This window comes from Procambarus clarkii, chromosome 12 (assembly GCF_040958095.1).
Source record: "Procambarus clarkii isolate CNS0578487 chromosome 12, FALCON_Pclarkii_2.0, whole genome shotgun sequence".
Lineage (NCBI taxonomy): Eukaryota > Metazoa > Arthropoda > Malacostraca > Decapoda > Cambaridae > Procambarus > Procambarus clarkii.
The window spans coordinates 46810480-46826394 of NC_091161.1; the positions used below are offsets into that span (position 1 = coordinate 46810480).

Sequence of the window (15915 nt, forward strand, 5' to 3'; positions counted from 1 at the left end):
TCATTGTGTTCATTGCTGTCTTCTTTTATGTGCTAGCCATATGTTGTATTGTGACTACCAATTTTTGTCAACTAACATTTAAGCTGTCATTGCAATCAATCTTAGCTACCTGTGTGCTTTAATATACTGTACCTACAATTTTCTCTCATCTTCTTATTTTTCATTTCATGTAACTGTTATCATTTTTTGTCTATAAATTTTGCAAGTATTTACCTCCTTAAAATTTTCTTAGATTAAGGACCTGCCCGAAACGCTGCGCGTGCTAGTGGCTTTACAAGACTGTAATTACCATATTTGTATCCTCACATTCCTTATGTACATTCTTGTATATGCATAAATAAATAAATAAGTTTCTGATATACGTTAATGATCTCCCAGAGGGTATAGACTCATTCCTCTCAATGTTTGCTGACGACGCCAAAATTATGAGAAGGATTAAGACAGAGGAGGACAGCTTGAGGCTTCAAGAAGACCTGGACAAGCTGCAGGAATGGTCGAACAAATGGATGTTAGAGTTTAACCCAAGCAAATGTAATGTAATGAAGATAGGGGTAGGAAGCAGGAGACCAGATACAAGGTATTACTTGGGAGATGAAATACTTCAAGAGTCAGAGAGAGAGAAAGACCTGGGGGTTGATATCACGCCAGACCTGTCCCCTGATGCTCATATCAAGAGGATAACATCAGCAGCATATGCTAGGTTATAATAATAATAATAATAATAATTTTATTTAGGTAAGGTACATACATAAAGAGATTTTACAAAGTTTGTTGGCTTTATAGATAGAGCTAGCCACTATTACGCAAAGCGTTTCGGGCAGAAACGCTTTGGCTAACATAAGAACGGCCTTTAGAAACTTGTGTAAGGAATCTTTCAGAACATTATATACCACATATGTCAGACCAATCCTGGAGTATGCGGCTCCAGCATGGAGCCCATATCTAGTCAAGCATAAGACTAAACTGGAAAAGGTTCAAAGGTTTGCCACCAGACTAGTACCCAAGCTGAGAGGTATGAGCTACGAAGAGAGACTACGGGAATTAAACCTCACTTCGTTGGAAGACAGAAGAGTTAGGGGGGACATGATCACCACATTCAAGATTCTCAAGGGAATCGACAGGGTTGATAAAGACAGGCTATTTAACACAAGGGGCACACGCACTAGGGGACACAGGTGGAAACTGAGTGCCCCAATTGAGCCACAGAGATATTAGAAAGAACTTTTTTAGTGTCAGAGTGGTTGACAAATGGAATGCATTAGGAAGCAATGTGGTGGAGGCTGACTCCATACACAGTTTCAAGTGTAGATATGATAGAGCCCAATAGGCTCAGGAACCTGTACACCTGTTGATTGACGGTTGAGAGGCGGGACCGTAGAGCTAGAGCTCAACCCCCGCAAGCACAACTAGGTGAGTACCTGCAACAGATCTTGAAACAACAACTGAATTTAATAGCTTCTTTTCATCGATTTGTGCTAACCTTGCCCGAAAAATCCCAGAGACTCAGACATATGTTACCACATATCTTTCAGGCAGCTATCCAAACTCTCTTCTCTCTCCGGTCAGCCCTCCAGATGTTGTGTCCATCATTCACTCGCTAAAAACCAAAGCGGGGAACATTAGTGCAATACCATCGATGGTATACAGGAGTGCCCCCATGCCCTTGCACCACCCATAGCATTGCTGTTCAATAAATCCCTAGAGTGTCATACCTTCCCTGATATCCTTAAAAAAGCAAGAGTAACGCCAGTTCATAAAGGAGGTAACACGGCAGACATAAATAATTACAGACCCATATCAAATCTACCTATATTATCAAAAATATTTTAATTTTTTTTTACAAACAGCTCTACTCCCTTATAAAATTCAATATACTAAGTCCTTGTCAGTTTGGCTTCCGCTCCCAAAAGAGTACCAATGATGGTATTGTTAGTCTGCTTGACTTAATCTTCTCAGCCCTCGACAAAAGTGAGTTTCCAATTGGACTCTTCATTGACCTGAGAAAGGCTTTTGATACTGTTAACCATAACTACCTCTTACTTAAACTCCACCAATATGGAATCCGTGGCCTTACCCTGAACTATATCCGATCCTATCTTAGTAACAGACACTAATATGTAGCCATCAATGATATACAATACAATACAATACAATACAATTTTATTTAGGTAAGGTACATACATACAATAAATTTTTACAAGGATTGGTTGACTTATAGGTAGAGCTAGTACATACAATGCCTAAAGCCACTATTACGCAAAGCGTTTCGGGCATGATAAACTTAAATGACAAGCTTAATACTAATTGAGCATAATGAGTAGAATGAAAACAAGAAATGAAAACATAGATGAAAAAGCAGCACAAATACAATTATGTCGACAAACAGCGCTCTTTAAAGAAAAACAGACATTGGTTGACAATAGAAGGGTAAGGTAGGTTACAGGGAATTTATTAGGTATAGCTTCGTTTTTAACTTAAACTGGTTGAGAGAGGTACAGTCTTTAACATGGTTGGGAAGGTCATTCCACATTCTGGGCCCCTTGATTTGTAGAGCATTTCTAGTTTGATTAAGTCGTACTCTAGGAATATCAAAACTGTATTTATTTCTGGTGTGGTGCTCATTGGTTCTGTTACAACCTTCTATGAAGCTTTTGAGATCAGGATTGGCATTATAGTTTAGCGTTTTATATATGTATAATACACATGAGAGAATGTGCAGTGACTTAATGTCTAACATATTCAGAGATTTGAGTAGGGGTACCGAGTGATGTCTGGGGCCAGAATTGGATATTGTCCTAATAGCAGCTTTGTGTTGAGTAATTAGAGGACGTAAGTGATTTAAGTAAGTAAGTAAGAGATATAACCTCTCCCACTCTACCAATAACTGTATGGGTGCCACAGGGCAGCATCCTAGGACCCTCCTGTTTCTTATATACATCAATGATCTCCCTAATGTCTCTAACATACTTAAACCTATATTGTTTGCTGATGATACTACTCATCTACTCTGACCCCAACCCACTCATGTTAAATAAGGTTGTAAACAATTAATTAAAAAAAGTCTACTTGTGGATGTCAACCAACAAACTTACACTAAACATAGAAAAGACCTACTACATCTTATTTGGAAGCAAATCAACAAATGCAATTCACCTTCAAATAGATAATGTAAACATTAGCAATAAAAATGATGGAAAGTTCCTTGGCCTGTACTTAGACAAGAGACTCAACTTCAGCACCCATATACAACACATAACTAAAAAGGTTTCTAAAACAATTGGTATACTCTCTAAGATACTCTCTAAGATCAGATATTATGTACCCTACTCTGCTCTCCTCTCACTCTATTATGCACTTATCTATCTCTATCTTACTTATGGTAGCTGTGCTTGGGGTTCAACCTCTGCAAACTACCTCAGGCCCATCATCATCCAGCAAAAATCTGCTATCAGGACAATAACTAACTCTACTTTCAGACAACACACAGCTCCTCTGTTTAAATCCCTAAACATGCTAAACATAAATTCAGTTCACACATTCTCCTGTGTAAATTACGTTTATAAAACCCTTTTTCTAAGTGCAAACCCTGTTCTGAAACTCTTCCTGGACAGATGTAATAGAACACATGCCCACCACACCAGACATAAATATCTCTTTGATATCCTCAGAGTCAAACTTAATCTATGTAAACACGCTATGTAAATAAAAGGACCTAGTCTATGGAACTTACTCCCTAATGATTTGAAAAGCTGTCCAACTTTTGCCATATTCAAAAATAAAACCAAAAAGTACCTAATTTCATCTTCATAGTTTTCTACCATGGGCTTTATCTTCACACTGTACCTAGTGCTACTCAATCCCCCAATATTTGTACCTAAGCCATATTACTTTAACATTGTAATCTTAGATATCATTTGATATCATGGTTGTTGTATTGAGTGCATTTTCTACTGCATTATTCCTTGAAACTTTTCCTCGAAATGATCCTCATATTGTGCTTCAGTGAACCAATGTATAACCTTGAAATGCTATTCTCATGTATCTAGTAGTCCTTGTTTCTTTATTGTGTATTATTCTGATCTGCTTTTGTGTCAATATTTCTTCAAATTACCTGTAAACATTTTTGTTGATTTTACTGTAATTATTTTACTTAAAATTATCTGTACCTGTAAAGAAAAGCAATAAAATACCTGGTAACATTTTTTATCAATTTTACTGTTAATTTATCAAAAAAAAAAAAACTTAGTTTAAAGACTTACCCGAAACGCTAGGCGTGCTAGTGGCTTTACAAGAATGTTAATTCAACTTATTTTCTATATTCTCTGTTAACCTCCATTGTAACTTCTTGTAAAAAAATAAATAAAAATAAAATAATAAAAATAACAAAACTATTTATGATGGGTTCAAGCGACGATTGAGTAGTGCGCAAAGCGTCCCTCACCTGTGACGTCACAGCGTCATCCGCCGCCAGGAACATCAACAAAGCGGTCAGTTTGTGGTCCGTGCAGTCAGCAAGAAGACAAACGCTTCATGCAATCACGCAAATATTATCGTAAGTAAACACTTATATTTTATAATATTATTAGATTTTGGTGCTGGCTATAGTGCTGGTGTATTAAGAGGTGAGGAGCAGTGGTGGTGTATTGAGAGGTGAGGGGCAGTGGTGGTGTATTGAGAGGTGAGGGGCAGTGGTGGTGTATTGAGAGGTGAGGGGCAGTGGTGGTGGGGACTGGTCAAGTCGTATACTGCAATTTCGGATACCGGGCTAGAAACAACTTCGTTCACTGAGAAGTTTGTACATACAAACCATTCCGTTCGTATATGCGCTGGTTTGTGTTCGCTGTTGTTCTCGTCTGAATAAATACATGGCACTTGTTCATATAATTAGCGCTTCCATTATTAGAATTATTTATCCATTATTAGAAAAACAAGGTGCAAACTATACCCCTCTTACAGTTGAAATCTATTTATTTATATACAAGAAGGTACATTGGGTTGCGAGAGTACATAACATATATTAAGAGGTACATTGTAGCAAGATTTGAGATTAAAGGATTTAAGACTAACACGTTTAGAAACAAGGCGCCCCCGAAGGAGGCTATTATTTGTTATGCACCCCATACTCAACCAGTAAGTAGTGGAGCAAAACATAGATTACATGGTCATAAAGTCTTAATCAGGCCAATTCAACTCTATTTCTTTCTTTATTATGCACCCCATACCCATCCCGTGGGCGGTGGTGTAAAGGATTACAGAGGCACATAATCGGTTCAGGAACTGAACCCTCTAGTTCGTTTAGCTAAGCAAATAACAATTTGTGACACTAGTTACAAAATTATTAATATTATATATACATGTACACACTCTCATACATACATGTACATATATATATACAATGAAGGTGAAAACATGGGGGGATACATAAGGGATAAACATAGGGGCTGCAGAAGGCTTATTGGCCCATACGAGGCATCTCCTATCTAAACACAAAGATTAATCCAGTGTAATTGGCCTGTTATGTTGGACATTGTCTTCTGTGTTGGCATCGATATGTTCTTGTCTTGTCCTTACTCTCATGGTGGGTAGAGTAAATAGTTCCGTGATTTGGGTGTTCATGGTAGGTCGCTCTATTCTTATGTGAATTGCCTCAAGAATTTGTAATCTTCTTGAATCTTGGGTTTTGTCTATTATGCAAGTATTCTTGTTCAACATTTCTCTTGTTAGAGTAATGTCATGGGCTTGTCTCATGTCTCTCGAAATTATTGACAACACTGAAGTATTAATTATTAATACTTCATACTATTAATACTGCTTAATTACTTCCTCTTTCCTCACTACGAGCAATAAACAGTTTGCAATCAAGTAATAACGTGCTTGTCTTGGAAGCTAGACGTAGATATATAAGAATACTTAGCAACCTTACCTTGAGGTGCTTCCGGGGCTTAGCGTCCCCGCGGCCCGGTCGTCGACCAGGCCTCCTGGTTGCCGGACTGATCAACCAGGCTGTTGGACGCGGCTGCTCGCAGCCTGACGTATGAGTCACAGCCTGGTTGATCAGGTATCCTTTGGAGGTGCTTATCCAGTTCTCTCTTGAACACTGTGAGGGGTCGGCCAGTTATGCCCCTTATGTGTAGTGGAAGCGTGTTGAACAGTCTCGGACCTCTGATGTTGATAGAGTTCTCTCTCAGAGTACCAGTTGCACCTCTGTTTTTCAACGGGGGTATTCTGCACATCCTGCCATGTCTTCTGGTCTCATGTGATGTTATTTCTGTGTGCAGGTTTGGGACCAGCCCCTCTAATATTTTCCACGTGTAAATTATTATGTACCTCTCCCGCCTGCGCTCAAGGGAGTACAGTTTTAGGCTCTTTAGTCGGTCCCAATAGTTTAGATGTTTTACTGAGTGGATTCTAGCAGTAAAGGATCTCTGCACGCTCTCCAGGTCAGTAATTTCTCCAGCTTTGAAAGGTGCTGTCATTGTGCAGCAGTACTCCACTCTAGAGAGCACAAGCGTTTTGAAAAGTATCATCATCGGTATAGCATCTCTAGTGTGAAAAGTTCTTGTTATCCAACCTGTCATTTTTCTTGCAGTTGTGACGGCTACTTTATTGTGTTCTTAAAGGTAAGGTCTTCCGACATGAGTACACCCAGATCCTTTACATTGCCTTTTCGTTCTATGTTATGATTTGCCTGAGTTTTGTACGTGGTTTCCGTTTTTATATTTTCATTTTTTCCATAGCGCATGAGCTGGAACTTATCTTCGTTAAACACCATATTATTTTCTGTAGCCCATAGAAAGACCTGATCTACATCTGACTGGAGGTTCGCCGTGTCCTCTATGTTGCCTACTCTCATGAAGATCCTAGTGTCATCTGCAAAGGATGATACAGTGCTATATGTTGTGTTCTTGTCTATGTCCGAAATGAGGATGAGAAAAAGTACTGGAGCAAGCACAGTACACTGGGGGACTGAGCTCTTCACGGTTGATGGGCTGGATTTTATTTTGTTGACTATTACACATTGGAGGCTGACTCCATACACAGTTTCAAATGCAGATATGATAGAGCCCAGTAGGTTCAGGAATCTGTACATCAGTTGATTGCCAGTTGAGAGGTGGGACCAAAGAGCCAGAGCTCAACCCCCGCAACCACAACTAGGTGAGTATACACACAAACACACACACGCACACACACACGTACACACACACACACACAGACACAAACATACACACACTAATGCCTCTATTCACCTTGCAGTAAATAGGAACCTGAAAGTCAGGAAGCTGCTAAAGGCTGCATCTTGGGGATGTGTGTGTGTGTGTTAGATAAAAATATATGTTGTTTAGATATGATGGAGGAAAAGAGGCTGAGAGTTGGTACATTAGACAACCGACGCTTAGAAAGGCGGGGTCCAAGAGCTAACAGCTAAATCTTGGGAATAATAAATTAAAATATTTAATACACACACATACATGTTTCACATGAATTTGGCTGAGGGCTGATGGCCCCGTCGACGGGGCAGGAAGTCGGCGGTTGATCAAAGGCCTCCCACATCCTCCACATACCTGAGGATTATTCCGGCTGAATTTTAAACGGAAGTAATGTCTTGGTATTTACGGCTTCAGCGGGTGGGTGGGTCCGTGGGTTTATTACACTATGAGTGAAAACAATCGCCTATTCTCTATTTTATATTGCCGCTTGTAGAGCTAGAAGCTGTTGCCTCTTGTGTGCGTTGCACAAGGGGATTAATATCTGGATTAATATCTTTCAATAATTCCAGTATTTTTTAAGGTATCGCTTAAATACCGAAGATACTGCTATTGGACACCGCTTAATTGACAATGTCTCAACAACGCAGGCTGAAGATGTGCGTGGCTCCTGCTACTGCAATGATGCTCATTTGCTTTGCTTTTCAATGATGCGCCTTAGTTGTCCCCTCTCTAACTTACCGTTCTAAATACCCCTTCTCCATCTCTCGCAAACATTCCCCCTCATACATCTCCCCCCCTTTCCTCCTGTCCCCCTGTCCATCTTTGTCCCCCTGTCCCTCACTTTGTCCCCTTGCCCACATTTTCTGTCCTCTGTCCCCTTGTCCCCCCTTTCCATCTCTCTGTCCCCCTGTCCCTCTCTATCCCATTGTCCCTCTCTCTGTCCCCCTGTCACTCTCTGTCCCCCTGTTCCTCTATGTCCCCCTGTCCATCTCTGTCCCCCTGTCCTTCTCTCTGTCCCCTGTACCTCTCTGTCCCCCTGCCCACTCTTTCTGTCCGCTGTCCTTCATCTGTCCCCCTCCCTTTCCTCCAGTCCCCCTATCCATCTCTGTCCCCTTGTCCCTGCCCCCTGTCCCTCTATCTGTCCCCCTGTCCGCCCTTTCTGCCCCCCTGTTCATGTCTTTCTCTGTCTGTCCCTGTCCCTCCCTCTGTCCCCCTGCCCACTCTTTCTATCCCCTGTCTCTCCTCTGTCCCCTCTCTCTTGGTCTCCTGCCCCCCTCTCCTCCTTCTGTCCCCCGGTTCCCCTCTCTGACCCTGTCCCTCTGTCTCTGTCCCTGTCCCCTTCTCTGTCCCTGTCTCCCTCTCTGTCCCACTGCCCCCCTCTGTTCCCCCGTCCCTGGCCCTGTCCGTCTGTCCCTGTCCCTCTGTCTCTGCCTCTCCTCGTTTCTGCCATTCTCTGTGTCAGCCTATCTCTCTGTCTCTTTCCTCGCTCTATCTCTGTCATTCTCTCACTGATTTTGCATATCCTTATCTATCCGTCTCTGTGTTTAACATTCTCTCCCTGACTCTGTCTATATCTATTTCTCTGTCTCGGTCTTCATCTCTTTCTCTCCTTACATACATACATACATACATACATACATACATACATACATACATACATACATACATACATACATTTATTTAACACATGTGGTACACGCACAAGGGGACACAGGTGGAAGCTGAGTACCCAAATGAGCCAGGGAGATTATAGAAAGAACTTTTCAGTGTCAGAGTAGTTAATAAATGGAATGCATTAGGCAGTAATGTGGTGGAGGCTGACTCCATATACAGGTTCAAATGTAGATATGACAGAGCCCAGTAGGCTCAGGAATCTGTACATCAGTTGATTGACGGTTGAGAGGCGGGACCAAAGAGCCAAAGTTCAACCCCCGCAACCACAACTAGGTTAGTACATACATACATACATACATACATACATACATAAGATATAAAACAGTGGAGGATTCCCAGGTAGAACAATCAACCACAACGCCCATTACCCCTTTACCCTGTTGTCCTTAACTATACAACTATACAAGAGTCATTAACACGTATAATGGCTGATCCCCCATCACGATAGCATGAAGACCAATTGCCTGACCCGCAGTCCGTCTTGCTCCTCAAATAATTTTCGGGTTAACATGAAAACGTCTCTCGAGTTTATCTCTCTAATGTTGTTTTCCCATTTTTCATTTTATCAGCTTAGTGCCTTTATTATGCCCCCAATTACTCATCCATTGAGCGGTAGTTAAACTGAACCCAAATTTAAAAAAAGTTCCTTTTGCTAAGCAAGCTACAGTCTTGATAATGTCAGATATATTGTTTTTTAACACATTTCTCAACAATGAACAGTCAGTTTTATCAAGCTAACATATCCTAACACAACGAGTGAGAGTATTAACTGGTCTAATTATTTTATTAGACCAGTATATATTATTAGATTATACTGGTATAATTATATATATATATATATATATATATATATATATATATATATATATATATATATATATATATATATATATATATATATATATATATATAATGTCATACCTAGTAGCCAGAACGCACTTTTCAGCCTACTATGCAAGGCCCGAATTGCCTAATAAGCCAAGTTCATGAATTAATGTTTTTTCGACTACCTAACCTACCTAACCTAACTTTTTCGGCTACCTAACCTAACCTAACCTATAAAGATCGGTTAGCTTAGGTTAGGTAGGGTTGGTTAGGTTTGGTCATATATGTACTTTAATTTTAACTCCAATAAAAACATTGACCTCATACATGATGAAATGGGTAGCTTTATCATTTCATGAGAAAAAAATTAGAGAAAATATATTAATTCAGGAAAAGTTGGCTTATTAGGCAAATCGGGCCTTGCATAGTAGGCTGAAAAGTGCGTTCTGGCTACTAGGTACGATATATATATATATATATATATATATATATATATATATATGTCGTACCTAGTAGCCAGAACGCACTTCTCAGCCTACTATGCAAGGCCCGATTTGCCTAATAAGCCAAGTTTTCATGAATTAATATATTTTCTCTAATTTTTTTCTAATGGAATGATAAAGCTACAAATTTCATTATGTATGAGGTCAATTTTTTTTTATTGAAGTTAAAATTAACGTAGATATATACCCAAACCTAACCAACCCTACCTAACCTAACCTAACCTATCTTTATAGGTTAGGTTAGGTTAGGTAGCAGAAAAGGTTAGGTTAGGTTAGGTAGTCGAAAAACAATTAATTTATGAAAACTTGGCTTATTAGGCAAATTGGGCCTTGCATAGTAGGCTAAGAAGTGCGTTCTGGCTATTAGGTACGACATTATATATATATATATATATATATATATATATTATATATATATATATATATATATATATATATGTCGTACCTAGTAGCCAGAACGCACTTCTCAGCTTACTATGCAAGGCCCGATTTGCCTAATAAGCCAAGTTTTCCTGAATTAATATATTTTCTCTATTTTTTTTCTTATGAAATGATAAAGCTACCCATTTCCTTATGTATGAGGTCAATTTTATTTTATTGGAGTTAAAATTAACGTAGATATATGACCGAACCTAACCAACCCTACCTAACCTAACCTATCTCTAAAGGTTAGGTTGGGTTAGGTAGCCGAAAAAGTTAGGTTAGGTTAGGTAGGTTAGGTAGTCGAAAAATAATTAATTCATGAAAACTTGGCTTATTAGGCAAATCGGGTCTTGCATGTTACGGCCCTCTCGGGACGCAACGGGGTTCTTACTCTGATGTAGTTAGAGGAAGATGTATATCCGGCCCCAAGCCAGTAGAGGCTATCAAGGGATGCGATCCGTGACGCAAGTAACTTAAAGGGAGTAGGGAAAGAAAGGTAAGAACTTAATATAATATAATATAACCTTCACCATTTAAATATATAGAAATAAAACGTACACAAGGGGGAGGGGTATTAACACTTTACAAAGGGGATTGACACTGTAGTCTTCTGCTGGAGACTATGGATCCTTGAAGCTAGGTGCTGAGTCCGCGGTGCTTTCTTCGTGGCCTCAAGACGTGTCCTCTGAGAACGCCGAGTCTACCCTGGCCACAGGTCAGCCACAACACAGGTCCACTGGGGGCACCGTCGTGGAGGCCGTCAACCACACGTCCAGCAGGTCTGCTGGCAGGTACAGAGCCACCAAGGCTGGCACGGCCACTCCACGAACGATATAAGGGGTACGCCCTAGACAGGAGTCTCGTGTGATATCACCAATCACCCTCCTGTCCTCAATACCCCAGTGGATTATCGTCTCCAACCGTCGGTCCCGGGTAAATCCTTCCACTGCCACTCCACTGGCAGGCTTAACACACCACAGTGTTCTTCCGGGGGGACGACGTCACGACAGCTGCAGCAAACTTCACTGTATGGAGACTGGCTGCCTCGGGTAGACTGACTACACCTTCAACACAGTGGTCCCAGGTCGGCTCTGTAAGCAGACACGTCATTAATAACCGGGACACTAATACACCACACTCACAGGCTCAGATACAAACGCCCGACATATCCACTCCATAGATGGCGCTGTCGTCGGAGCACCACCTCACCAGAGGTCAGGGGCGGCGGTGTTGAGCGCTGAACCAGACTGGAAACTGGTCCTCGAGGCCAGTACACGCTGTCCTCACTAGGTGTCGTCGTTCGTTTGGCGGGGGTTTCGGGAGCTGACCCACAGATGGCGTGTTTGTCACTGCTCCAGGCTCGGACGTTGAATCCGGATTCGTAACACCTCCCCACCAAAAAGAATTTGGTTTGGGGTTCTATAAAAAGAAACACAAACCAAATTAGTACGACGACACAACTCCAAATGGACACACATGCTTTATGATCTGGAATAGCGAGGCTGTCTCGTCCACAGAACTGTCCTACTGGGCAATTCCGGCTCAATGGGAACTTTAAAATTGAAGGCGATGACCTGCCTGACGTAATCTTCCACACCTCCTCTGCGATGGCAAACAGGGGCATCATCTCACATCTCTCGAGTAAGGATCGGTGCAGACACGATCTGGGGTGACTCGACACTTCTCTGCGTCGAGGCACCGATGACGGCTGATCACAGACGGCATTTCTGGTACCGGTCCGATGGTCCTTCAGGGAGACAGGAACCTAGAATACAGGGGTCTGATAATTCAGAGTGATAGCGACAATGGGCAAGTCAGTACTTACTATACACTCCTCTACTAGGTCCACACCTAGTTCCAACAGGGCTGCTTGCTCACCGAAGATGGCATTCGCTCTGCCCCCGTCAGGTCGACCAACGTTCCGTATAACGCTGTGTTGAGGCTCAGCAGTCACGCGGGGGGTGTCAACCTGTCGGAAACAGTCACTCACATTATCACATATCGTACCTCCTGTATCATCTATTACCTCCCAGGTCCCTTCTTCAACTGCAACACTTGCAGTGCAAATCTCTAATCCCAGGGACCTCTTCTCGATGTTCACGGGAGCCATCATCCTTCGGGTCGTCCACTGATCCTTACTGAGAACACAGAGAGCACATAGGAGAACAAAACAAAATACTGCTAAGAAACATGGGATCAATTGAGGGATATGCTTCCCGAGCCAGTCATGTCCATAGCCGGCAACATCCACTAGCCTGGCTTGGACCGAAGAGGGCACTAGACCTTTTGAACACACCTCACATACCTCTGAAGTCTGGGGAATCTCTGGCTGGTTCAATACACGCTGTACCTTGCCATACCGCAAGTACACATTCGCCTTCGCTCCAGACTCGTTGGTATCTGTGGATGCCTGCATACAAGGCCTCTCTTCGTGCTCAGGTACCTCTGCCTTCTTAACTTCACGTTCCTTGTCGAGAGAATCAGGAGACACTGCTAGAACGCTCTCAATCTGTAGGCGAGAGGACAAATTAAACATAGTTACATCCGGGTCTGTCTTTACCTGGACATTACCATTGCCTGTAGACACCTCCGACCTTGCTGTTCTGGTAGACTCGTCCACAATCTTGGGAAGATTGATGCTCCAATCGGTCACCAAGTCGTTGGCTAGTACCACGTCAATCCCAGCCACAGGGAGGGTATCGACTACTGCCAACTCACATGTGCCGCTGAAATAAGGCGAATCAAGATGTACTGGCACTAAGGGGGCGATGTACTGCGTCCTAGGAAACCCAACCAGGATCACCTCTGGTCTCCCATCCACACTTACTCCCTCGGGTAACGAGCTCTTCACGATCAGGGACTGGGCTGCTCCACTATCTCTGAGCACTACAATTGATCTACCAGTATGATCACTCGTTACATACCCGGTTGAAGTGTGAGGGGCCAACAAACTTGGTCCTTCCTGCGTCGTCGTAGACTGGTTTCCTACTGGTGATGTAACACAGCACACCAACATCACCTCCCTTCGTGCGCTGCCACCTCTTCTACCTCGGCACCTAGCAGCTATGTGTCCTTTCTGCCCACAAGTCCAGCACACCATATTCCTCCTTGGACTACGGTGTTTCGGACTACTGGGACTTGTTCTTCGGGGGCTACTTGGGGGCGTCTTCTTAGCACTTTGTGGGACGGGTCTTTCTTCTTCGTCGTGAGGTCTGTCAAACCGGCGCTGGTAATTCCTCGGGACGTACTTAGCAGACGGCCTATGAGTCAGGATGTACTCTTCAGCCATGGTGGCTGCTGCACTCAAGGTCTCTACCTGCTGTTCCTCTAAGTACGTCTTGAGGTCTCCAGATAAACAATCCTTGAAGTCCTCGAGCAGAATCAGCTGCTCGAGGTCTTCCTTGGTCTCCACCTTCCGAGATGCACACCATTCTTGAAAAAGTCGCTCCTTGATGGTGGCGAATTCGGTGAAAGTGTGCTCTGAGGTCTTCTTCAAGTTTCTGAACTTTTGCCTATATGCCTCAGGTACCAATTGGTACGCCACGAGCACCACTTTCTTCACCATATCGTAATCGCCGGAGTCGTCAAGGGATAACGTCGAGTAGGCGATTTGGGCCTTCCCAGTCAAAACTGACTGTATCATGATGGCCCAATTCTCCCTTGGCCACTCCAAAGAGGCAGCGACTTTCTCGAAGGCTGCGAAGAACTTCGAAACTTCTCTCTCGTTGAATTTGGGGACCATTTTGATATTCCTTACCGGATCGAAACCGCTTACTCCAGTTTGTCTCTGTCCAGCGCCTAATCGTAATACTTCTAGTTCATGTTGTCTCTGTCTTTCTTCTCTCTCTCTTTCTCGTTCTTCTCTCTCTCTTTCTCGTTCTTCTCTCTCTCGTCTCTCTTCTCTTTCTCGTTCTTCTCTCTCTCTTTCTCGGTCTTCTCTCTCTCTTTCTCGGTCTTCTCTCTCTCTTTCGCGTTCTAATTCTAAACGCCTCATCGCCAATTCTTTTTCTTTCATCTCCATTTCTTTATCTTTTAATTCTCGTTCTACTTCTAACTTCTTCCACTCTATCTCGCGATTGATCTCTAGGGCACGCATTTTGACTGTTAGGAAGCTGATATTAAGCTCACCTGCATCACTGTCAATGTCACTGCCCTTGTCTTCCTTTTCTGTGGAAGCTATTTCCTCACCTTCCCTTGTACTAGGAGTCTCGCCTTCCTGTTTCTCTTCTGCCTTCAGGTGCCGGTGAACCTTGGACAAGATCTCCACACGGGAATCACTGGCACGGATCTTGATCTCCAGGTAGGCGCTCACTAGTACAAGTTCCGGTTTGCTCAGATACTTTAATCTGGCAAGACAGTCCACTCTATTCAGAAAAGCCTGAACATCGTCCAGATCATCGATGGTAGCTTTTTCTGCCATTGTCACAGATGGAACACTTTGCACTTAACACCTTGCTTACACGTTAGCACTTAACACACCGAGCACTGTTCTACGCCAATATTGCACCAAACACTGCACTTGCCAATATTGCACGTAATCACTTCGGGCACCGCACTACCCAATATTGCACTGAATCCAAGTGAACACTTCGCTCTACAATATTGCACTGAATCACTGAGCACCGCACTAGTCAATATTGCACTTAATCGCTTTATCACAGCGAGCACCGCACTGCACAATATCGCACTTAATCACTGAGCACCGCACAGGACGTATAACGTCACAATCGTCACACAGGGGGAATTATATACAGGGATTACGCCACTTCACCACCCCTGTCAAACATACTTAACAAGGGGACGGATCCCGCTGGGGATGCCAATTATGTTACGGCCCTCTCGGGACGCAACGGGGTTCTTACTCTGATGTAGTTAGAGGAAGATATATATCCGGCCCCAAGCCAGTAGAGGCTATCAAGGGATGCGATCCGTGACGCAAGTAACTTAAAGGGAGTAGGGAAAGAAAGGTAAGAACTTAATATAATATAATATAACCTTCACCATTTAAATATATAGAAATAAAACGTACACAAGGGGGAGGGGTATTAACACTTTACAAAGGGGATCGACACTGTAGTCTTCTGCTGGAGACTATGGATCCTTGAAGCTAGGTGCTGAGTCCGCGGTGCTTTCTTCGTGGCCTCAAGACGTGTCCTCTGAGAACGCCGAGTCTACCCTGGCCACAGGTCAGCCACAACACAGGTCCACTGGGGGCACCGTCGTGGAGGCCGTCAACCACACGTCCAGCAGGTCTGCTGGCAGGTACAGAGCCACCAAGGCTG

At 42.9% G+C, this 15915-nt stretch overlaps 1 long non-coding RNA gene across 1 annotated transcript in view; it reads left to right on the top strand.

Moving 5' to 3' along the window:
* Positions 1-4413: 4413 nt before the first annotated feature.
* The window catches only part of LOC138363921 (uncharacterized), a 76055-nt gene continuing 64553 nt past the window's right edge, over positions 4414-15915 (top strand). Inside the window, exon 1 of the long non-coding RNA XR_011228267.1 lies at positions 4414-4552. This is a non-coding gene — a long non-coding RNA (uncharacterized lncRNA). The remainder of the gene's footprint in view (positions 4553-15915) is intronic.